The sequence below is a fragment of the Rhinolophus sinicus genome, linkage group LG07, assembly GCF_036562045.2.
Source record: "Rhinolophus sinicus isolate RSC01 linkage group LG07, ASM3656204v1, whole genome shotgun sequence".
NCBI classification, from domain to species: domain Eukaryota; kingdom Metazoa; phylum Chordata; class Mammalia; order Chiroptera; family Rhinolophidae; genus Rhinolophus; species Rhinolophus sinicus.
Window position 1 is genome coordinate 5,326,232 of NC_133757.1, and position 25,282 is coordinate 5,351,513.

At 46.9% G+C, this 25,282-nt stretch overlaps 1 long non-coding RNA gene across 1 annotated transcript; it reads left to right on the forward strand.

The window, feature by feature from the left end:
- The first annotated feature begins 1,180 nt into the window (after positions 1 to 1,180).
- Positions 1,181 to 11,605, forward strand: LOC141572876 (uncharacterized). Its single transcript, XR_012498355.1, has 5 exons — positions 1,181 to 1,470; positions 2,379 to 2,491; positions 4,115 to 4,276; positions 5,334 to 5,425; positions 6,181 to 11,605. It is a non-coding gene; the product is annotated as an uncharacterized LOC141572876 (long non-coding RNA).
- The last annotated feature ends 13,677 nt before the right edge of the window (positions 11,606 to 25,282 follow it).

Here is a 25,282-nt window from a genome sequence, read left to right on the forward strand (position 1 = left end):
GGAGTAAAATGGTGTACATGACTTGGTTTAAAGGTTAAACTGTTTTTTGTGCACTGGATAGGTCAAAGATACAAGACTTTAATACACAAAGTATAATTACCTGTTTGGGCAGACAGGGAGATGTGATGCCCAGGGTTTGGATTTTTGAAGAGATGTTTGAAAACTTAGGAACCTATTGACATCTCGTCAGTCTTGAATACATTTCATTACAGGGGGGAAACATGTTACAAGGGTGCTCAGTTAGAAAGACTGTTTCTTTCCTACTCCTAGTTTTATATCTGTTGGGATTCTAGAAACTGAGTTTTAGAGTACTGATAGAGTCTAAGAATGCTTTCAGATACCAAGTTCCCTCAGGGCCAGTAAACTCCCAAATACAAATATTATACAGTCGATGCTAAATAAAAGCTTGGTAGATGAGTGAATTGAACACACCTTAAAACAACAACAACAACCCACAAAGTTGGTTTTGATAATAAGGAGGAAAGTACAGAGACTCTGTAACTAGAATCTAAAACTAGACCAATCTTGGACTCAGTTTTCTTCATTCATGCATTTGTTTTTTCACTGAACAAATGATTTATTAAGCACTTACACCTCACTGCAATATACTGGATACTGAGATGAAATGGGAAGACATGGCCCCGACCTCAGAATTTACAGTCTATCGGGCAAGAAAATACAGTGAGAGGGGAAGGGGAAGGAGGGTATGGGAGAGGGAGAAGGCGGCAGGAGGGGAGGGAGGACACAGGAGAGGGGGGAGGACATGAGGGGGAGGAGGACAGCCAAGGGAGCTGGTGGCCCTGGCCTGGGGCTAGGACCGGCCACCCTCTCTGTCCTCCTCTCCCCTCCCTAAGGACTCCTTTCTCCTTAGGCCCCTTCCTCACTTATCAAGTCTCACCCCGGACTCCGCGCCTGCACTCAGCAGCAGCTTTCTGCGTGGCCCCAGCTGGTCCTGGGAGAGGCCCCTGAACCAGAGATGGGCCAGACGCAGCCTCTTCCCACCAGGACCCCAGTTCTACCGCACAGCGCTGGAACCAACCCGTGGCGCGTACTTGACCTGCCCTCTTCGCGCCAGCAGCGACCCGCTTACGGGACGTCCCCTCTTTGCGGGCAGACACAGGGCACTTGGCACTCCTCAGGGTCCTGCTTGGGGGGGGGGGGGGTCTTAGGTGGGGCATGGGCAGCTCGGCCTTGGCGGAGGGAGGGAGGCCTTGACTTTCCGTCCCTCCGCAGTGGTGGTGGGGGAACCATGGATGCTCTGTCCTTTTAAGGGAAGAAGGAAACCGAGACCTGACCCGCAGTCCCCAAGCCCGCGCAGCCCCCGCTGTAGCCCCTACGTCGGTGCTGGTGGCAATGTGCCCCCCACCCCGCCAGAGCCCGCCCTCGGAACCCAGCTCCGCAGCTGCTGCGTTTTGGCCTCGACTTAGCCTAGCGAGTCCCCAAATTTCGCCATGAGCGCCATGCCTACAGGTAAGAATCAGCACAGACTTACTCGTGCACACTGCGGTTTAAGTGTTAATCAGTGTGTCAAAGGAGAAAAATCCTGGATGGCTGGGGGGTGGGGATGGGGAGCGGGGGTGGGTAAGCGGTGGAAGCAGTGAAATGGGAGGGCAGGGCGAGCTGTGGGCAGAGATGGGGGAACATGGGGGGGAAGGGCGGGGGTCAGGGGCGCTAGGAGGGTACCCTGCGGTGATTGGAGCTTGGGGGGACAGGAGGGAGGAGCAGTGAGGGGACAGAGGGGAAGCCTTGGGGACCGTCGGATCCCTGGATGTCTGAGAAACCGAGGGGAAGCCATCTGTTCCTGTAGTTCCTAGAGGGAAAGAGGTGAAAGGGTGGTACTTTTACTTAACTCGTGTTAGTTGGAGGTGGGACTCGGAATAGGAGGACCCCTCTGTGGCGCTCACACTTGAGAAGTTGTCCCAAACCTCTTTCTGCCTCTTTTCTGTGGCATTTGGCCCAGGGAGCCATTCACATGTACCTGAGGCACCAGGGCTGTGGGAGGGGTCCCACAAGTGGGGCCTTCCTGGGCCCAGGAACTGCAGACACAGGAACCACAGGTGCCCTGGGCCTGGGGGTGCTCTCCAGGTGTCCCCTATCACCACTCAAAGGTTTCATTTACACCAGACACCGTGTTTCCCCGAAAATAAGACCTAACCGGAAAATAAGCCCTAGCATATTTCGGGATGCTCCTAATATAAAATAAGCCCTCCTGTATTTCCCCGAAAATAAGACCAGGTCGTATAGTAATTTTTGTTCCAAAAGATGCATTAGGGCTTATACTATATTACAAGCATCCTGAAGAATCATGCTACGGCTTATTTTTCAGTTAGGTCTTATTTTCGGGGCAACACGGTATGTGTGTGGTATATTTTTAACAGGTATTGCAGAGAAAGAATAAAAATGTGAATTTTTAAGAAAAGGAATGAAATTCTGTATAGCATGGAAATATAAACAAGAATGAAAACACTGGATGGAGAGCCTGGGACTGAAGGTAGGCCTGTTCGTGACCTCCCTGCCTGTGTCCTCACCACTTGTCTTGGGCACTGTCTCCTCCATTTTTTCTCCTCTGTCCCTTTGGTGAGCATCTCTCTGGAAGAGCAGGCACTCCGAGCTCGTTTGATGAATGACTGAATTGCAGGAGAGGGGGCTTCTGGCTGACTCCTAAAGGAAGGGTAGGAGGGAATGGCATGGAAAGGGCAGGGAGGGGTTAGGGTGTTTGGGGAGTAAGGAAACCCTCTTTGGCTGGAACACAGAGAGGGGAGGGATGTATGGGGAGCTGACATTGTTTTTTTTAATAGATGAAAGGTATTTCCCCTCCCCTATTTTTAAGCATAAGAATGAAGTTTTCACTTCAGATTTCATGATGAAATAGAAGGGCTGTGTAACCCCAGATGTGGGGAGGAAATATCGGCAGAGGACTTGCCAGGAGACAGGCCTGGGCTTGCCCTGCCTCCCAGGAGTCACTGGGGCCTCACTGAGTCCCAGCTGAGCCCCATCTTCCTCCCCAGGTCACCCCACCCTTTCTTTTTGACAGATAAGGAAGCTGAAGCACAGAGGGGGGCATGACATGCCTAGCAGTGAGGACCAGCGCCTCCGCAGGCCTTTCCTCCTTGCCCACCGCACCCTTGGATCTCAGTAAGAATCAGTTCAGCTCCCTCCTAGGGGCGGCCAGGCTGGCCCTTCGATGTGTGGCCCAGGTCTCCTCCAGGGCCGCAAGAACAGGGACCAGCAAAACCCCCAGGGGTCAGTTGCTGCCCCTGGGCCCGTGGCCAAGGCAAGGATTGCAGAGGGGGCCCTGGGGACCCTGAGGATGCATTTCTTCTATGCTTGCTGACGTCTACCAGTGCCCCCAAAGATCAGCTGTTCAGTGTTCGGGAATGTGACTCAAGCTTTCTTGGGCTGTGATCCATCACTATCCCTAAAGATGTCCCAGGGCCACAGCTCACCCCACAGATGCAGGACTGAGGCCAGGGGCTGCCCGACAACTACAATGTGCGATGGGCAGGGGGCTGGGGTCCTGGTTGAGCTGTAGATAATGGGGAACAACTGCGAGCAGTGAGGACCATCTTTCTGCAGCATTTTCTAAACCAAGCCAGCAAGCTGGTGAGCACCATTGTAATAACTCAGCCGGAAACAAGTGTCATGATTCACGTGTCACTGCTAATGTCGAGCTAATATCCCCCAGCAGGGATGAGCAATTACAAATTCCTGAATTATCTCCCTTGTCTGCACCTCAAACAAACAAGCAATCATCTGTTTCCTTAGCGAACCTTCCCTGGGGTGAGCCAGCTCAAAGGTTGAGAAAAGTGGCCCTCTGAGGTGGAGACCCAGCGTTGCCACTTCCTGGCTGTGAGTCTTTGGCAAGTTCCTGGGAGGTCCCTGTATAGTAATTATTATAGTTTCTATAATAGTATACTTGTCTCACAGGGTTACCGTGACGATTAAACATGAATTATTAGTTGAAAGTGCCTTGTGCGTCGTAAGCACACAATAAATGTTAGCTGTTATTAACTGAAAAATTAAACCAAAAATGTTAGGATGTGGGCATTAATAGATAGGATTATACTTAGATTTCACAAATCTGTTAAATTTTTCCATCTTCTGTTTCAACCAGGGAGCCAAATGGAATCAACACTTACACATCCCGACTCCTCAGGCCAAGTGATAAAGCTAAAACAAAATTGCTCTGGGACTCAGCAAATCTATCGTCTTCTTTTGCAATTGCTCTTGGCTGCGAAGGTTATCAACTGGGCTTTTCGCTATAGTGTGCTTTCAGGTGAGACCCTGATGGAACTGGGCCGTGGTATTCAGCCACTTACATTGACAGACTGAAATCTTCTCATTTGTTTATAGACAGGGCTTCATGTACCTTTGAAATGCTAGTGAGATGCTAAAAGATTTTTCAGGTCTTTCCATGGGGATATATTTGTGTTTAGCTTAAAGATGGGAGCGTCTGTGTTGCCCTCTGGAGCTCTGTAACGCCAAGGTCATCACCGTGAGGGTCGAGATTGGGACCCTGGGTTATCACTGGGTGGCCTGGACAAGGGTCTTAACTGCTGTGGTCCTCGTTTTCCACAAATGTAGAATATGGGGTTAGCCCTGCGTATTCCCTTTTTTTTTTCTGATTTTAAATAATTTATATAGGAATAAAACTCAACCAGTAACTGAAGTAAAGGAAGGTCCAAGCATGTTTGATGAATGATTGTAAGTGCAATAGGGATGGCCCAGGAACCCAGGTTTCCCCGTAGAAGGGTTCCCATGGGAACGGGGACAGTGGTGGGACAGCCACGTGACCTATGCCAGGCCGTCTCTCCATCTCTTTTTGCCTCTGCCCAGATCTCGCTGTTCCTTCCCCCAGGTTCCCAGTCTGCACTCCAGTTGGCCACACATGGCCCATCACCACTTTCCTGGCCCACAGCCAACTGTCCCAATCTCTTAGTTTTCTCCTGCTGACTTCCTGAGAAAGGGACCGGCTCAACCCATCCTATCAAGCAGACGATACAGGTCCTAAGTCACCGACTGGCCTGTAGATGGGCTCTCGGTAGATCGATTGCCTGCCTGAGAGCCAGTCCTCTGGGGCTCGGGGTAGAGAAGGGAGGGGCCCTGCCCTCAGCTAGCCTAGGACTGGGAAATGTCCTTTAGGTGGGCAAGCAGTGCGACCCCCCAGAAAATAACCCAGTCCTGTGTTTGTATCCCTTCCGCCTCACTCCCACCTCTTCCTCATGTGCAGAGAGCGTGTTGACACTTAGAAATGCCTGTCATTTTCTCCCTGCTTGGACCAGCTCCATCAGGGCCTTTTCTATATAGGCTTTTCTGTTCTTTCTTTGTTTTAGTTTGCCCTCATCTGATTGAGTGAGGCCCTCAGGTGGCGGGATGAGAATTGGCCTGTGCACCTGAAGACCGAGGAAGAAGGATACGATGGAAGGTGGGAGTGGGGGTGTGGGGTGGCTACCAGGTCACAGGTGAACCAGACAGATGTGCTTGCTGGGCCGGGCAGGGGTCAGGGGGCAGGCACGGCGTGAGGATGGTGTTGTGCCGTCCTGTCTGCCCACCCCCCGGCTGCTCAGGGTAGGATGTGTACCAGTCAGTCCTCTGTGTGTCCTGGCACAGTGCCCAGCTCTGAAAGGGGCTCATTTGTGTTTGCTGCCTAAATAAATTGGGCCCAAGCCCAGTTTTCTGAATTAGACCAGAGACATCAGGGCCGGATTACACAGCACATCATGGAACGTACATCCTCAGGTCAGCATGAGTCCTGGGGTCCAGAGCAGGGCTGAGCTGGGGTGGGGGGTCTCTTCAGTCATAGCTCCCACACAGGAGGGCTGCGGTGGCTGGGAAGCCAGGGAAAGCCCCCTGAGGGGTCCTTCGGGACGTCTCACATTTACAGATGGGGAAACTGAGGCTCAGAGAGGGTGAGACACTTGTGAAAGTTCATAACTAGGGCTTTTATTCACCCTTTTAGAGCCTCTGACCATCCCGAAATATTGGGCTACAAAGTCGTATTTACACGAACTCAGAGGACATTTCATTGCAGGTTTTCTTAGCGAGTTGTTTGAAGCAGTGAAACATTCCTACTTCCAGTGAGGTGCATGACCTTGGGCATGGGTGACTTCTGTGCCCACGCGGGCCATCTTTCCCTAAGACAGGCAGTTCCATTTGCTGTCTACCCATTTCCTATTACAGGTGTGGGATATGAGAGCGTGGATAAGGAAAGACTCATCTCTGAAAGAACTTTGCCTGGAAGGATATGCAAAAAAACAAGACCAAAAGTGGAAAATGAATGGGAGTGAGCTTCAACAACAAGAATGCAGAGAGGAGAAACAGACACACATGTGCACACACCAAACAGAAAGCTGTCACCCACGGTGACTTGTCACCCATGTCAGGTAGTCCTCAGCCAGGCCCGACGGCTGTGGACATGAGCCTCCAAAGTGACACACTGAGAGGAATTTCAGTCTTAACATCTGCAAGGACCACAGTGTAATCATGACTGCAAACCTCTAGCTGTCTTGGTTTGCTGGGATTATGGATGTACATTTTCTTTTTCCATTTTCCCAGTTTTCTTTAATGTGGTTACATTTTATAATGAAAGGGGTTTTGTTTGTTTGTTTATTTGTTTTCTATATTTTTAAGAAGGACAATTCAAGATGAGTACAACAGTCAATGGTTCAGTGCGTGATTTTTTGGGTAACAAAGGGAGAGCACCTAGGAAGGGCAGCAAGGTTGTGGTTTAAAAGGAGAAGCCTCCACAGGGCATTTCCCATTTATGGAAATATACTCGATGTGGTCAACTTCACATTCATTGTTAATGGGTTGGTCAATAGGACCAAAGAAAAGATTTTGGACTGGGGGATCCAACAATGGTATGGAAATTTCAAAACTATTTAATGTTAGGCATTCTTTTCCTACAAAAAAAGGTGCAATTTAATTCAAGGAAAGTAAATTATTGCTGAAACAGTTCTGAGCCTGACCAATGATGAAACAGGGCTCAGCTCCTTTCTCCAAGTGGATTTGATTTCCTATAATCAAGCTGCGTGGTCTCTGAAAACCTCCTAGTAACATCAGTAAAATCCACTGATTAGTGAAATCTGGAGTTAAAAGAGATGTAGAGAATGGCAGGAATGCACTTTCTGGATTCATTTTTCTCAGCACAAAAATTAGGCCACTGTAGTGATGGATGCTTAGCTCTGGGCTCTGTTGGTTTGGGGAGAGGTGGCTTTGTCGTGGTTCCGAAGCAGGGACTCTCCAGGGACACACATCCTGTGTGTCAGAGTGAACAGGCTGATGAGCTCTGCAAACCCACACCTGTGGGGCGTGGGGTTTGGGTGGCTGGCACTGGCAAGGTCACTGGCCTGGGCATCACCCCTGCGACCGGGGGATTAACTCAGCCCAGTGATCTGGTTTCCTCTACTGTTGCTGACAGGGTTTCCATGAGCTTACAAACAACAGACAGCAGGCCTCCCTGGACTCTGACCTCCACCGATGCTCATTAGTGTTGTCATTGTCGATTATTCTTGGCATTAGGTCTTCAAAGGTAGGCTCGAGATGGATGCTTAGCACATGCTGAGTGAGCTAAGATCCCTCCCTAGCAACGTGGGAGTTGAGTCCCAGAACGCACCCAGCTGCATGTGGAACCATCCTCCATAAGGACTGGCATCGTGGCCTTGCTGGTAGCACAGGCCTGCTCTGCCCATGTGCCCTGGCAGACACCAATCTGTGTTTTGTCTCTGTGGGTTTACCTGCTCTGGGTATTTCACATAAACGGAGTCGAGCAATATGTAGCCCTTGTGGCTGGCTTTTTGCACTTAGCATTGTGCTTTAGAAGTTCATCCATGTTGTAGCTAGCGAGTAAACACCTACATCGGTACTGTTTCCCAAATCCCCACTCATGCACGGGCACTTTATGCTTCTGGGAACTTCACTCGGCATTTGGTGTGCATTCGGGTGTTCTGACCACTGAGCAGGTGGCCTTCTGCCCTTTTGCTGGCTTCACCCACGGGCCCCTCTTCCTCCTCCCTTTCCCTGGAGAACACCCCCTCTCCACCTCATCAGCCACAGAAAATTCCCTCTCACATCAAGGCATCGAATTCCAACTTCTGCTCCAGGATGTTTACTGAAGAATCGCGTCTGAGCAACTCAGTTCTCTCCCTGGATGCTGTTTGTCACCCCCTGTCCCCATCCAGGGAGCAGATGGAGTGAGAGGGAGAGGAAGTTCATCTGTAGGAGCCGCCTTGATGGGCCGGGAGACATACAGCATGATCCCATGTCCTGGTCTTCCCAGGACAGTCCCAACTTCCAGCTCTGGTCCTTCATTCCTGAAAACATCCAGCTTTGAAGAATAAATGATACGATTGTCTACGACGAGGGCGTTTTGTGTCCTGAGTCGATTACAGCAGATCTAAGGAAAGAAGGTCCTCCACACAGGGTTCACACTCAGCCCTGGACATGACACTCAGGGGACAGTGAGCAAACATTGGCAGTGTCTGTTCATCTCCATCCAGGGAAGGAGAGGTTGTCCTGACTGCTGGTCTAGTCCAATAGACAGGCCATTCTTGGTGAGGAAATAACGCCAGAGCTGGTCATCTGAGGACATCAATATTACCAGTCAAAAGGCAAGAGAGTAAGTGTCTTCTGATGATGATTTGACTTTTCATGTAGTGTGACCACAGAAAAAGAATGTGCCAAACACGTGGACACAGCTAAATTCCTTGTTGTATATAATCTTATGTCTCCCTAAGCCATCTGTTCATTTAATTTTAGTTTATTATGGGAAAATATAACATGAAATTGACCATTTTAACCATTGAGTGTTCAAATCAGTGGTGTTAAGTAGATTCACATTGTTGTAAAACCATCACTACCATCCACCTCCAGAACTTTCTTATTTCAAATGGAAACTCTGCACCCACTAAACACAACTCCCCATTGCCCCCTCGCCTCACACCCAGAGTAACCACTATAATATTTCTCTATGAATTTGCCTATTCAGGATAGCTCATATAAGTGGAATCATACAATACTTGTCTTTTTGTGTATCTGTTTATTTTCTAAATTTTATCTTGTTTTGCCATCAAAGCATTTACTAGGAGCTAACCTCACATGATGCTATAAAGGGTAATACCTTACGTTTGTGCGATGCTTTGCACCTTCTAAGACATGTCTAATGTGTTAGCCTGTTTGAGTCTTGTAACAGTTCTTTAAGGTGAGCACAGCATGCCCTGTTACCTTAATGAGTGGCCAAATCAGGAGGAGAAGCCTGGCTCTGCAGACTCCGTTACCTTTTCTAGAGTCAGGCAACTACTCAGAAGTTGGGGTAATTTCTCTCTTCTGGAATCCAAATGTAAAGCTCAAATAACTACATTTTGTACAAGCAAAGAAAGAATCATGTTGAATTTGTGAGCATGTATTTAGGGAGGAGTCATTACGTGGGGTCAGAACCCACTGGTGGGGGCCAGACGTGGGCAGGGGCCTGCCGTCTTCAGGTGCTAGGTCTCCACCAGCTGCCTCCAGCTTCCCTGGCCAGCTTCTCAGGCCTGCTGTCTTTACCAGAGTTTTCTCCCAGTCGGAGGGTTGAGGACGCACAAGATATGCTCTTCCAAAAAAGTTGGGCATTCCTCCAGGAGCCAGAAAAATCCACCAGTGCTCGAACAGGCTGGAAGACAATTTTGTTTTTCCAAGCTCTGGAATAATGAAGACCGTACTGTGTACATGTTTGCAAACAAGAAGGAACAATACGCGCATTCAACATGTAGAATTTTATTTGCGGTTCTATTGTGCAGGACAGTCATTTGTTAGGACTTGATTACAGCTGTCACTTTGTGCAAAAACGGGGGAGGCTGGGCCCTGCCCGGAAACGAAGGCTCGCTGACTTGTGAACTGCAAAGGTCCGTATTTCCCGTTGGGCACTAATAATGCTCACAAAGGCAAGCGGGGGAGCTTGGTTTAAACAAAGAGAAGTTGACAACAGCAGAGTAAACGAGACCATCACCACTGCATCTGCTCATTGTCCTCTGAGTTTGATGGGTTTCCACTTTAACGTGGCAGCTCTGTGTACGTGCCTGAGTATTAGAACTGCACTTCCCACGTTGAGACTAACATTTGCTTTGATACAGGAATGCTCATTTTCTGTCGACTCAAATAAATCAGAATAGGGAGAACCATGGCTGCCCCAGAGGTTTGCGGGGTTTCACAGGGTGAGGGAGCCAGCCAGCCAGCCAGCCATTGCCCCTTGCGGGAGAGATCGTCTGACAAATCCATGGAGCCTGGGGTCCCTCCCCTCCTGGCCTTGCTGTCTACCATTTAGTACAGGTTGTGGGAATTCAGGGACTGGGATCTCGGAAACACCAACTGTATACAATTCTCAAACTTGCACCACCAACCACCTGAATGTCTCCTCCTATTGATAACAGAGAGTGGCGTGCAGTAATGAAAATAATACGAATGACGTCCAACACTCATGGAGTGTGTCCGATAGGCCAGGCCCTATTTTAAACGTTTTACCTTTAATGACTCACGTTTTCGTTCTCACAACTCCAAATGAGGCAATAGCTCTCATCATCATTCACATTTTACAGGTGAGGACACAGACACAGAGAAGACGCTCAGAGTCTCAGAGATAGATGGTGGAGGGCCCCCCACCCCCAGTCATGCTTCTAATCACTAGGCTGGACTGTCTCTCAAGGGTGCCACAGCCCAGGCCAAGTTCAATTACTTACCTCCGGGCCGCCTGTGGGGAAACAACACATTCCACTAAAATTACTCTTGTGAGCAAAACTGCAAAGACCAGCTGGGGGATACACTGGAATAAGATCCTATTCACAACAGTCATGAACACAGAATAAAATACCAAAGTATATAGTTAGCAAGGAATGTACAGGACCCGAAACCACATAATGTGTAACTGTGTCTCTGTGGGTAGCGATACGTATCAAAATCCTCAAAATTGTATATAAACTTTGACCCCAAAATTTCTCTTCTAGGAATTTATGCCAAGGAAATAGTCATAGATAAGAACAAGAGTTAACTTATAAGAATGTTTATCCCAATGCTGCTTATAAAAGTAATAAACTGGAACAAACAAAATGTACAAGGTAGCAGTGAAACAATCGACTAAGTCAGTTATGCTCCCTACACACGCTGGACACCAGCGTGTGTGCCTGCTCAGATTCCCTGCACGGCCTGCTGCTTTCTGGCTTTTGGCCGGGCCACACTCCGTCACTCCCTGTTACTGACCGTCAGAGCTTCCTGGGCAAACACCAAGGAACTAGATGACACCCCGGGGCCGTGCGTGTGACCCTTGGCCTACTGGGCATGGGAAACACGCAGGAATGAGCACATACATCCCTTCTTCTTTCTCCCACTGCTTCGTGGTGAGGTTCCTCCTTGCAGCCCTTCTGGGGAGCTCCTGATGCCAAAAGAACAAGCCCGCTGAGTGACCTGTTGTATCTATTTGCAGCTTGTCCTGAAATTGTGGCCAGCCAGCAAGGGGACTCACCACAGGGCATTGCTTTGTGTTTTTCTTTCCTTTTCTTCTCACCACCTAGACCCTGGGCCCCACACCTGCCAAATAAAGCATCAGCGCTTTAATCCTTGCCTAAAACAGTATTTTCTAGAGGACCCATGTTTAAACAGTACACTCAGCCATTACTTAAAATGATGTTGAAGACTGTATTGTATATATATATACATATATATATATATATATACATCTATATATATATATACATATATATATATATATATATATATATATATATATATATATATATTCATTTTCTGTATTATTATGATGTTTTCACATCTTAAGAAACTTTCTGGCTGGGGAGACACCCCTTCTGGGGCTGGGCTATTTTTAGAGAGCTAAGGGCTCAGCTGGCAGAATACCTTTGGTGTAGAGCAGGGGTGTCCAAACTTTTTTCAACGTTTTTCACCAAGGGCCATATGCAGTAAAATATACAAACAGCCGGGCCATTCACTCGAGGTGAAGTACGTATTGCCTCACCTGGTTTATTTAAGTAAACTAAATATATTTTTGGAATTTGCTGTGGGCCAATTAACAATGGATTGCAGGCTGCAGTTGGCCTGCGGGCCGCAGTTTGGACACCCCTTGTGTGGAGCATCCCTGGAAGATGTTAGAATGAGTTTTGTGTGAGCAAGAGTGACCCTATTGTGCACATGCGCAGAGAACTTAGCAGACAACACCCAGGGAGCTGCCCGGTTGCCCTGGTAACTGGGTGTAACCAGCTACACCCTGCAGGTCTGCTACTGAAGATATAAGGACGTCAGGGTCACCGGCTGGCTGGCCCAATAAGGTGACTTTGCGAAGTCACTCAGAACTGCATGAGAACTGAGGACTTTTGCAGCTCAGAGATCCTGTCTCGATTGAGAGGTGACCACACTGCCACTCTGCTCCGAGAACCCTCCTCTCTGCTCTGTTCTGCTGGTGCAGAACCTCTGCCGGACCGACCTCTGGGACCAGCCACCCTTCCTCACTCCACCAGGACTCCGATTGACACTGGGACTGGCTTGTTACTTTCTTTTACCCCATTATTGTATGAGTCTGTGTGCTTTACTGTGTGGTGTGTTGATGACTGAGGTTTGAGTAAAGAGCATAATGAAAGGCATGTAAGATCATGTGTGCTCTGTGCTTCGCTCGGGCCGCAGCTACCATGTGGAGGCCTCGGTCAGTGCCAGGTAGATCTTGGGGGTCTGAGAGTCTCTTGGGGGTCAGTCCCCCTGACTTGCAGGAAGAGACTGCAGCGCTGACTGTGAGCCCAGCAGTCCCTCAGGACACCTTTGATATGCAAACTAAGCAATCCAGGGTCTTACTTCCTCCATCTGGCCTGCAGACCCCAGGAGGTAATATTCCTCTGCCCTACTCATCCCTGGGCCAGCTACCAGACAACTGGAGACCACCTCTAGAGCCAAAGCCTGCTAAAATTCCAACTAGCCAATCCTAAACTGTTTACCCTGCCCTGCCTTGCCTTTCCAGAGGAAATGCCAATAAAGGCTGTGGCCTAGGCCCTCTCTTTGCTCCTGCCCCTCTGCCTTCTGACCACCCTGGGGCTTCCCCACGTGACTCTGCATGGCACATCGTGACTCCTGGGTCTAGGACCTGTGAGTATGATCGACTGTCTACCTGAGCCTCTCCTGTGTCTCCTCTTGGGACTGTACCCAACTGACCATCACATTAGAGAACACTGAACAAAGGCTGTTTTATGACACAGAAAAACATTCACATTGGGTGCATTAAAAATCACATTTATGACACAATATTAGTATGTTTCCATTCTTGTAAAAACAAACAAAAGAAAATGTTTGGAAGCAAAATACCAACATACTAAAGGTAGTTAACATTGGAGGTAAGCTTGTGGGGGATATTTTTCTTTTTTGTATTTTTATTTCTGAATTTTCTACATTTATCTAAAAAAAAAAAAAAAACCCACTTGTGCCAGTTATCTATTGCTTCATTAAAAACCACCCTGAAACTTAGTGGGATCAAACTCCAAGCATTTTATTCGTTCATGATTCAGTGGATAAGCAGTTTGGGCTGGGCTCAGCCGGGGACCTCTACTGGGCTCGCCTGGAGTCCCTCATGTGGTTCCAGTGATCTGCAGGCTTTCCTGAGGCTCTTTGGTCTGAGGTAGTCTAACGTGCCTGGGACTTGGGGCTGGCCATCTGCTAGGCCTCTCTCCCAGGTGAGTGCCAGGTGGGGCTTTATGGTATGGTGGCAGAAGCATTCCAAGATGACATATTTGGTAGGTGTAAGGCCTCTTAAGGCCTGTGCTCTAAGCTTACACAATGTTACTTCCACCCCAACTGATTGGTCAAAGCAAGTCACATGGCCTGCCCAGATTCAGGGGTAGAGAAACAGATTCCTCGTCTGGCTGGGAGAAGTGAGTGGTAAAGCACAGTGTGAAGAGGCTAGAATACAGGGATGGAAAGAACGATGGGGTTCTCCTTGTAAACATTTGCAAACAATCTACCGTACCATTTCAAAGGACTTTTAAAAGTTTCTTCTGGTCTGTGTACTTACATTGAGATGATAAAAATGGCTAATGCTTTTACATTGATTATTTTGGGCAGGACTCAAGAGTCTAATTGAACTTGAAAGAACAAATTTTAAAAGTCTTAAGTAAGTCTTAAGTGAGTCCTACAGTAGATATGTTTTACCGAAATAGTTTGCCTCTTCCTCTCCCTCAGTTTGAATTAGTGAGATTTCTAGCATATATATCAGGAGAGAAAACTTTAATTTAGTTCCTGGCTGCTGGACAGGTTGTCAGATTTGTGCTAGTGATTAGAAAAAGGAATTTCTCACAATTCTGCAATTAAAACTCTACCCGCTTTCCATTCCTGATTATGTGATAGGCTAGGAACCATCTCCCAGTAGCTTAATATTATTAGATTAGCAAGAAGATGTCTAACACGACGCAGTGTTGTTCTTGAGAAATAATTAGCTACCTAAGAGGAATAGACCTCCGTGGAATACAAGTGTATCTCTTTCAGAACATTTAAATTTGGAGGCTTAATTATCCAGTGAAAAATAGTCGCTTTAGCACTTTAGTCCATTTGGCTATGTATTGACATTATTAAAATGCTTTCCTGGTCTTTATGCAAATTGCTTTAAAAACAACAACAACAATTTATCTCCTAGCAACCCAAAGTGAAATAAGTACTGAAAAAATGACGTCTCAAGAAGATTTTGGGCTGTTCCTCCAAGTAAATTCCTAGGGTTTATTTGTTGATTGTCTGAATGAACAAATGGAGGGTTTGTGCCTATAGGTGTATATGCAGCTGAGTCACCCTGTAAACTAAACTTTTAAGCAGCTAATTAAGCAGTCAAGTTCATACAAATAAACAGTACAATCTAGTGCATTTGGTCACCAATTCCAATCTGTAAATAAGCCCTCAGCTGAATGGGAAAACCAAACAAGAAGTTACTTATGTGCCCTTGAGACTTGACTGAGCTCTAGAGTCTGGGAAGTTTCTTCCTCTTTTTAGGGGTGCACCCTGCCTGCGGGGTGCTGCAGCCACCTTACCTCCCAGAGCCTTAGCTTCTTCCTCTGGGAAATGTGTGCAAATTTGTGTTCTAGATTCTAGGTTGAAAAACTAGAGTAGAAAATGAGGGTGAAATGCTTCACAGCTAGACATCACAGAGATGGAAGCCATGGTGCTTCGTATGGATGACGCAGCAGTTAAGATGTAGGCTATAGGCCCAGCAGTGACCCAGAGGGTACTACTTCATCCGTGCCCACCCACCTCCCTGGGCATGAACTGGCAGGTCGGAGGGGACACTGCCCTTTGCTTCCTGACTTGGTTACCTTATCATCAGAGGGCACTCAGACTCATCTCTAGCTGGCTGCCACTCTAACCCTGAGCCTAAGGTCTGGGGAGACTCCAGCTTGTCCTGCAGAGCACGTGTCACTGTGGCCTTGTGAGTGGGGCTCAGGCCCCTACTTTCACTGCTGCTGCTCTGGCCGCAGGCTCCTCCTGGTGGGAGGAAGGACAGTTCCCTCCCCACATAAGGCTGTGCCAGCTAGTGGCACTCCCGGGGCTGCTGCTCTTGCGACTTACTTGCTTCCACGGGAGAGGATGCACAAGATCGGACAGGTCATGAGTCCAGCCCCCGACTGCCCCCAAACAAGTGGCCATTCCCCTCAGAACCTGGTCTCTGCAGTGACTCGCCCATCTGTTTTTTTCAGGATTCTTTATTTGACAGAAGCCCAATTCAATCCCACAAGTTGAGACAAAAAGAGAATTTTTAGGTTCTGCAATCAAACCCCCAGAAGGGCATAGACAAAACTGGCTTTTGAGATGACCATAGCCAGGCCACTCCTTTGGGTTCCCCAAAAGCTAAGTCTGAGACAAGGACTTGGGTGCAGATCACTAATTCCGAAGGTGTTTCCAGAAAGCCTAAATGAGGACAGAGAGGGAAAGTGGGCCAGGGAAGTGAGAACGGCCACAAGGATGAGCCTGAGTGGGCTGTCTGGCCTCTGAAAAGCCCGCACATCAGCAGCCTTAGGATTTTCTGGTGCTTGCTGGGGAGGCTGGGGGCACTTATCTACCAACTCCTGGCCCCGGCCAGGTGAGAGCTGCTCCTGGGAACCTAAGCTTCCCCATACTTTTGGGTTGTACCTGCTGGAGAAAGCCCAGGCAGCGAAGAAGAAAGCCACAGGGACTTGAGGTGAGAGGCTGGCCTTGGGCTGCTGCAGCTGGAGATCCCAGATGAGCCAGGGGCTACCTGGTGGGCATCAGCACCTTCTGCCCTGGGCTCAGAAACCCAGAGGACTCTGCAGCTTGTCTGTATGTCTACCTTAATTGGGTGTTTTGTTCTTTCTGAGAGCATGGGGGATTTCTTCAGGGACCTCGATCTCAAGCCCTTCTGGCCGATATCCATAGGGATCATGGATACTCTTTTCTTCTTGCTCCAGCTAGCAAAGTCCCAGGGAAGGACTCTGATTGGCCTGACTGAGTCATGTGACCATTTCTGGACCAATCATGGTAGTCCAGGTGTTGGAGGATTATGATTGGTCCAGGATAGGTCATTTGCCCACCCCTGGCCAGAGGGATGGGTCTGTTCCCAGAAGTGCAAGTGTAAGGGGGGAAGAAGTGTGACTGAACACTTTCCCCATCAGAGGTTGGCCCGGACCAACTAGCCCACCTGGCAGGCTTTAGGCATTTTGACCCTGGGTAAGGAAGATTTAAGATTTTTGATCCCTTCCCTCCAAGAAGGCTTCTGGGCTCTAAATTTAAATTTGCCCCTTTCTCTCTCCCTAACAATCTTCAAGCTCTATATATCAATGATTTGTCTTCTCTGTCTCCACTTTTACTTCTAATCACCAGGTACTGCCAGTTAGGAAGGCACTTAAAACTCCTGCATTCCATCTAGCTGGTGTGTTTTATGGTATTCTGGCAAAATTTTCTTTTTCCACTAATCAGGCATGAATATTATTTGGAGAAAAGGTTGTGACAAAGCATACTACCACAAAAGACTAAATGGAGAATTTAAAAATCTTTTTCACACCTTAGGGCAATTGACATTTTAGTTAGATTCGTGCTTCTGCTTTCCCTTACTAGACAGAAGGCTTTCACTTACTTGACCTTAATGAATGTTAAGGGAATCCTCTCGTAGCTCAAAGACAAGTTCATATGCAGGAAGCTAGGGGAAAAACCAAGGGGATATTGACTGACGTGAAACCGATGCTCCAAAATATCATCCTCCATGTCTAATAGAAAACATGTCCTTTCTGAAATGGATGTTCATTGATACTGTCATTCAACTAATATGTGGTAAGTACCTAGAAGGCACTTGATAAATAGTATCGAGGAGAGCAACAACACTGGTGCTTTCAGGGAGCTTACTTCTAGCTGGGGAGACAGAAGATAAAACAAGATTCCTTCCAAGAGCGAATGTTCTAGAAATGAATAAAACAGGAAGGATTCAGGGAAGCCTCACTGAAGAAAATCTTGACTTCGAGCTGAGCACTGAATAATCGGGAGTCCTTGGTGTGGTGAGTTGGGGCGCAGCAGCTCAGGCAGAGGCACAAGCAGGTGGCAGGTCCTGAGGCAGGAACGAGTTTGGGGTGTTCAGGACCTAGAAAGGAGGTGTGAGTGGCTGGGGTGCAGTGTGTGGGGACAGGGAGGTAGGGGTGGGTCAGAAAGGGATTCCATCAGCACAGACAGAGCTGGGATGTTCATCTCAGTGCAACAGGCAGGTGTTGGAGGGCTCTGAGCAGGGGACTGGCGCATGCGTTTTGGGGTTTTGCCCCTGAGAGGCCAACCTGCTGGAGTGCAGGGGAGAGATGGGTGTATTCCCGGAGAGGAGAATCTGGAAGCAGATGTGGCAGGACTTGCAGAGGGATGCAGGAGGAGAAAGGAAGCAGATAGGGGCCGAGGCCCTGCACCGTCCTGTGGCACCAGAATTCGGTGTTGATGTGAATTTCTATGAAGCAGCTTCAAAGTCCGTGGGTTTGGACGCATGTACTATCGGCCGCTCTCAGGATAGCATCCTTTCCTCACCTGAAACTGGAAGTGCTGTGGGACGCCCCCTACCACCCACGACCCACGCTAGAGCCACGCATTCTCGGTGAAATCACGCCTTTCCCTGGGGGACTGCGCAGGGGAAGAGCGCAACCTTCTCCTGGCACCAAACACTGAACTTGATTGTTTTAAAAAGGCGTTTGGTGATTAATGACTGGAACTCTGATAACTCCAGCCCTGTCCAAGGCCCTCTCACATATACTGTGTCATTTGCTCATCTCAGCAGGCCTGTGAAGGTCACAGAGGCTTGTCCTTTGAATCCCTCTCTGCTCCCTTTGCTCACATCTCCCCCCAGACTGAAAAGGCCCATACTCCTTCCAGTTATTGGTGAAGCCTACAAGGCCTTCTGCTCAAGAGCTGAGTGGGAAAAGAAGTCGATGTTGCAGGAAACAGAGTCAAAGGAAATATCATGAGAAAATCCTCCTGTTATTATTTCAAGTGAAAACAGGAGGATGCAAACTTGTCTACACAACATGGGAGGACCATACGCTATGTGAACGTGTGCCTAGAAAAAAAGTGACTGGGGGAAACATTCCACAGTGCGAACTACACTTGTGGTGGGATGACAGGATTCTGGAGGATATTTTTCCTTAGCATTTTGAATATTTTTTTCATGGTTTAAAATAATGAATACTTGTCCTTGATATTTATTGTTTTGCCCATTCAGAAGAGCATCTGAGACCTTTTGGAAAACGTCCTCTCCTGCTTCAAGGTGGTGCCGGTGCTGTGGGCTGCCCCTCCTACGTCCCACCCTCTGATAGGGGGAATGGACATCCACCAGTCATGCTGTCCTATTCCCTGATGCAGTTCAGGGGTGGGCATGGGATTCGAGCCAGGTTACACCCAGTCCTTCTCCTGTGCCCAGGAAGTAGAAGGGCAAGGCAGGAAGGGGTGTCAAAGTGTTGCAATGTAAGAAAGACGCAGCACGCCATTGCTGGCTTTGAAGATGGAAGGGGCCACAAAACAAGCCATGCAGGAAGCTTCCAGAAGCCCGAAAAGACAAGAAAATGGATTCACCCTAGAGCCCTCAGAAGGAAGCAGCTCTGCCAACATCTTGACTTTAGCTCAGGGAGGCCCATTTCCGACTTCAGCCCTCCAGAACTGTACGATGATAAATGTGTGTTGCTTTGAGCCACTCGGTTTGTGGCCATTTGTTGCAACAGCTGTAAGAAACTCATATCTAATGGAAGGTCGCAACTTTACATGTGGGGAGCCTGGGCTTGGTCAAGACCTCAAGGCCCAACTACTGGCTGGCTGCAGACTCCACCTTGGGGAAATACGGAGGAGCCCTTTCTTTTCCATTGCAGCCATGACATTCAGTGGGACCTGTCAACCACAGTGCTGCAAACACACAGTTGCAGCTCCAGGGGTACACACTGAGTCCTGGGATTATTGACCTGAAGCTGGGGAGGGAGTGAGACCCTTCGGAGTGGCACAAGTCGGCCATCTTCTCAACCAGGTCCTGTGGGGGAAATTAGGCTCCTGGGGCCGAGACAGCCTGCTGTATGGGAGCCATCAGCGGACTGGAGGTCAGGTGAAGGGTCCAGAGGCAGGTGTCCAGCACTCAGTTGGCAGCTTCAGCCCCAGGGGACTGTGGGAAAGGCCAGTGCTGGGTGCTCCCCTGGCCCCCATTCCCACCTCACCAATAGGTGAGTTAAAATAAGTCCGGATGGGGACAAAGGAAAGTATCAGAGTTCCAGGAGTGTCACGGGATGAACTGGGGTTAAAAGTCTCTGTTAATGTGGCTAAATATTGGACCCGAAATATATTTTTTCAGAACAGCTAAACAGTGCTCTAAACTGGCATTTGCTTGTCATTGTTGAATACTGTTGGTGGTTTGCTATTTATTCAGCCCATTAATTTCTAGTTCTTGCATGGTCCGTTTTTCATATGCATGTGAGTGACATTTTGTGTTATTTTAGTAAAAAATCCAAATGTTTCTGATCTCAAATACCTTCTTTGGCCAAAGTTGATCTTGAAAATTGGTTGTGAATGATGTAACACATGTAACAAACTGCTTTGTCTTTTGCCTTAGACTATGAAAGCCTGCTATAAAAGGTTCTTTTTCCATATGAAAGAATGTTGCTATAAACTTAAATACGAAGTTTTCTGCCATGGTCATCCAAGGAAAAGTTGTATTCACTAATTTGAATAGGATCATGTTTTGGTGGCAACATCCTCATACTGTCAAAGAGGTTTCGACGCTGTTTTTAGGGTCATCCTAGAATAAACGAGGGACGCTCCAGAGGTCTCCTCTTTCTCGTCCAGGTTGCTAATTTCATGAATGGATTTTTCTTCATCTTCTAATAGGATGCCAGAGTTGCACTTGCTGCTTCTGAGTTGTGAATACGCTATGAACAACCCTCTTTTGCATTCTCATTGCTTTGATCAGTAATTAAATCTTCATGTAATGAAGACTATGAGGTCCTGGGGATTTCATCTAACCTCCTGAAGTTGTGAATTGGATTAGAATAATTTTCTTGCTCATTTTCATTGTTTTGATCAGTAATTAAAACTTTATTAAATATAGAATTTGTAATGTCTTACTAGCAAATTTTATGTGGGTCATGCCTGACAGACTTCTCACTTTTGTTTCTAGTTTTAAAAAATGCAGGCAGACCACCTAAATGAAGGAATTCTATTTCTTTTTTTCTTTTCAGTTTTTTTCCTTTTCTGAGCTTCACTTTTTATTTTTTTATTCCTATCATGATGTTGCGTTATATTTCTCAATGATTTAAAGATTAAAAATTGAAATAATTTTAAAGTAAATACAATTTACATAAAAAAACAAAGCAAATGTGACACAAATCGACATTTTTTCACATGGCCTTAAAAGTTACTTTCTTTTAAAATGGTATTTAAAATATCTATTAAAATTAAAAGGGAAGATAGAAAATATCATTAACAAGTATAAAAATTGAAATTACTTTTAAAAAATGAATTTTTATTTAATTTTGAAAATTTAGTTGATGCTATTAAATAGTTTACAAAAATAGGATTGCTTCCAGTTCTAGTACTAAAAGTCTATTTAGTTGCAACCACAGGACTTGCTACATGCTTCAAGCGTGTTATACTTAGATCCACACATATGCAAATTTAAGAGTCATATGAATTATTTAACTATTGCAAAATGTCCTTCAGATATCAGGTGTAACTCTGCTAATAACGCGCTAATTCTTCAGTACCTATGGGCCACAAATTGGAATACGAAGACAAACGAGAAAATGGATTCTCAGCATCACCAAGAATGCTTCATTATGCAAGAATCTCTTGTGTTCACCCTATCTAGGAGAATAGATTTGACAAGGTAATTAATTAGTTGTTTATCTTACCTAAGCACTTCTGCTGCTCAAACCCTCCTCTATTCTGAAGCTGTGTCTATTTCTCACATTTACAGGTGCAACACACAAACCTTCATGGCATTTGGGCTCAGGTGCTTTTTGTTTTGAGGACATAGAGCAAGAGAGGTAAAGAAGTGTTTCCTTTGGACTAGAGGTACGTTATCCACCTAAGCGGATGTTTAGGGGTGCAGGTGGTACTATACTAGCATCACCTGTCAGATCCCATTGACAGGAGCACCCATATGTTCTGTGAAACATTCAGTGTGTGTGTGTGTGTGTGTGTGTGTGTGTGTGTGTGTGTGTGTGTGTGTGTGAAGCAGAGCCCGTAGAAGGTCCAAACCCAGGACAGAGGCCCCTCTTCCCTGGAATTGGCATTTAAATATTTTTGAAGATGAAGAAATTGGGAAACAAGGTTTTAGTCCTTCCTCCCTCTCTTCCTCCCTCCATTCCTTCCTTCCTTCCATCCATTTACTCAAATGAAACTCCTATGTACTAGATACTGTGCTAGGTTTTGGAGACACAGTTTGGGGCCCTGAGAACCCTTTTTGGAAAGAAAAGAGGGAAGGCAGTATGGATGGGGCACCATTGGAGCTATTCTTGAAGAGAGATCACGGGAGAGAAAAGGGAGAAAGACTATTCAGAATGAACAGTTTGTGCAAATGCACACCTTCATTACAGAGCTTTGATATCTAGGTTTGAACATGGCTGGAGGGCAGGGTTTTGGGAAGCGAGGCACACACAGTAAGTCTAGAGAGGTGTGCTGGAGTTTAGTTTTAAGTGGCCTTGTTGCCAGGTGAAGGAGTTTATTTTGTAGGCATCAGCATGACATGATCAGGCATATAGATAGTGTCGGGAGGAAAATCTTTTTCTCTACCCTCTTAGGTCAGTGCTTGGAGGCCTGCAAATTAAACTGACAAATGACAGATCAACAAGTGAAAAAACACACAGATTAAATTACTTACATACATACTGGAGTTCATAAAGCAATGTGGCTCAAGAAGGTGTTTAGAATTTGGGGCTTATATACTTTCTTAATAGGTAATGGGGAGGGACACTGGGCACTTCTGGGAGAACAAATGACATCTTAGAAGAGCAGGGCGGGGAGGCCACTTATGCAAAAGCAAATGCCTTTTTAGAAAGTTAAATGGACCCTTAAGAGAACAGATGGGAACTATAACAGTCCTGTGACAATGTCTGTTTGGGTCAGATGAGAGTTTCTCCAGAACAGGGCATTTATGACTATAGCTTTTTCAAGAGGCTCTGCTTTTAGGCAGATAAGAGATTTCGGGTACTCAAATGCCTTCAACTCAAAATAATTTTACAGTGCTTTATTCTGAGCCCCTGCAATAGTGTGGACACTGCCTTGAAATGGGAGAGAATACAGGAAAGAAGACCCTTAGGAGACTGTGGGTGTATCTGGGCAAGAGATCCTGAGGCCAAGATCAGTGCTTCTTAAAGCTTAACACGAACACCCCACAACTGGGGGTCTTGTGAAACTGCAGATTCTGATTCAGAAGGTCTGGGGTAGGGCCTGAGATTCTGCATGTCTACCAAGTTCCCAGGTGTCGTTGGTGCTCTGTGAACCACTCTTTCAACAGGAGGGCTTTGACCACATGCAGCCAAGGCCGAGATGGGATAAGAGAGAAGGCTCTTAATTTTGATGGACCAATGGAATCACAGGGCCGCATCCAGAGCAATCACATCTGAACCTCTGGGTTGGGGCGGGGGGCAGGTATCAGGGACTTGTCAAGCACCGTAGGTGATGAAAACTACATGCAAGTCTGAGCGGCAGTGTCTTAGAGCCAGTCTCGGCTGAATGTCCCTGCCATAAGCCACACCACTCCCACCCTCATCCATTAAGTCCTCTGGCTTTTAATGTTGGTGCTGGTTCCCAGCAGAGTGCAAGGAATGGCTCTGGGGACAGTGGGGAAAAGAGAAACAACCTGAAGGTGAGTGTCATCTCCATCTTCTTTGTCATTTGGGGTTTTGTTGTCTTCCTTGGAAAGAGTCTTCACATACCTCATCTCTCAGAGTCAGGAATTAAAGTGAAACTCTGCTGCATTTATCACCACTGGTGAAATGTCCTCGAACCCTGAGCGGCTACAGCTACCTATAGAAGACTGAGTTAGGCAAAAAGCAAGACTGAAAAAACAAACCATTTGGTTTGGTTTTAAAGGAAGTCGGTTGCTTTTTCTAATGACGAAAATTTCCAGGCTGTTGTGAAAACTTTCAAACATGACGGACAGGTAAACCCCCAAGGGGGCAGTCCCCAGCACCATGTTGTTTTATCATCATTCCTAATTTTTTTTTTTTAAGAAAACTCGAAAAGCAAGGCGCTGAAGCTCGAACACAATTGGAACTGAAAACAGCATTCTTGTCAAGCTCCCACTGTACCAGCCCTTTGGCTTTTCGACTTCCCAACTTTCGCAAATGTGAGGCTGTTCACATCTTCTCACCTGGTGCGATCACCACTTAATGGTAGTGATTAGCTCTCCAGTTCAGAAGGCAACTGGTTATTAAATAACAACCTCCTGCCACATTATCCTTCTGCAAAACAATACGCTCACGAACCCCAGTGTTCTCCTGCCTCAAGCCGTGTCACGGCTTCGGGCAGGAGGCAAAGGATTCATCCCCAGAACCTGGCAACCAGCTCCTCTCACGTGAGGTGTAAGAATCATGGTGCAAAAATCTCCAGTAATTAAACTCTTTGTCGCTGGTTAGAAACCCACATTGACGAAATGTTAAGTCGTAAATCTGTTAATGGAATTAAGGAAATAAAATATATATTATTTTTAAAACATTGAAGGGTGGGACATCTGGAGAAGATACCAAAAACGTTGCGAGTTCTTGAGCGTGCCAGAGGAAGACTGGAAGGAGAGCTGTGCACGCCTGCAGAACGAGGCAGCAGGTCCATTAGCCAGAGAAGGAACCAGAACCTGGAGAGTGGAGTGCACGCTGAGCTAGGACACGAACCCCTGTCCATTTCATTAGAAGTAAAGGGGAGATGGATCGTTTCAGAAGTATCTATTTCAAAAAGGAGTGAAGGCTGAAATACAATGAATGAATGAAGGGGGTGCGATGAGATATAATAGCTGGTGGTCTGGCCACCACGCTAATTTAACAAGGAGAGGATAATTTAACAGGGTGCCGGTGAGTACTATAGTAGAGGCCTATAGATGGATTCTTTTAGCCAAAATGAGACTTTCTGATTTTCTCACCTTATTTTATTTCCCCACATACGGCCAAGAGGAAAGTTTCATCTGTTGAGATCTATTAAATGTAGTCCCTTTTAATATTCAGTAACCCCTCTCTATACACCTTTGTTTCCTTTCATGCAATGAAATCCCATCCACCTTCACAGTGTCCTGAACTCTGGCTGGTAATCAAAGCTCTGCTCAGGAACAGCCCACCTGCAGTGACGAGGTAACTTTTTAAGTTGAGTCCAGTTTCCCACAATACATGTCACTCTTGCAAGGAGTTTCTATCCCCTTTGATTAACGATGCTGTTTTGCTTGCAGGAGCGGAACTACTGATTCAGGATTTGCTACATCCTGGCAATCCAGTGAAAGAGTCTTTTAGGTGCTCTTTCTTGACTTTTCAGAGTGTTCTAGAATACAGAATGGTTCCCACTTAGCCGTTTCTTATCTTTCCATGGCCTCACATTTGGAGCCTCTGAATCAGTTCAAGCCATAACCCAGCTGTGCTGACTTTGAAAATAAGTTGGGATCACAATATGGAAGAGTATGTCCCCAATGGGAAATGGAAAGGGCCATGTATTTTTAGATCCACTCTCATCAAGCACAATTACCAGGATAATTCAGTAGAAAGGGGGTCTCTTTAATGACACAGGTAATTTAAGCCATGAAATTTTTAGTGTGCTCTGGTAGACACCGATTGTAAATGAC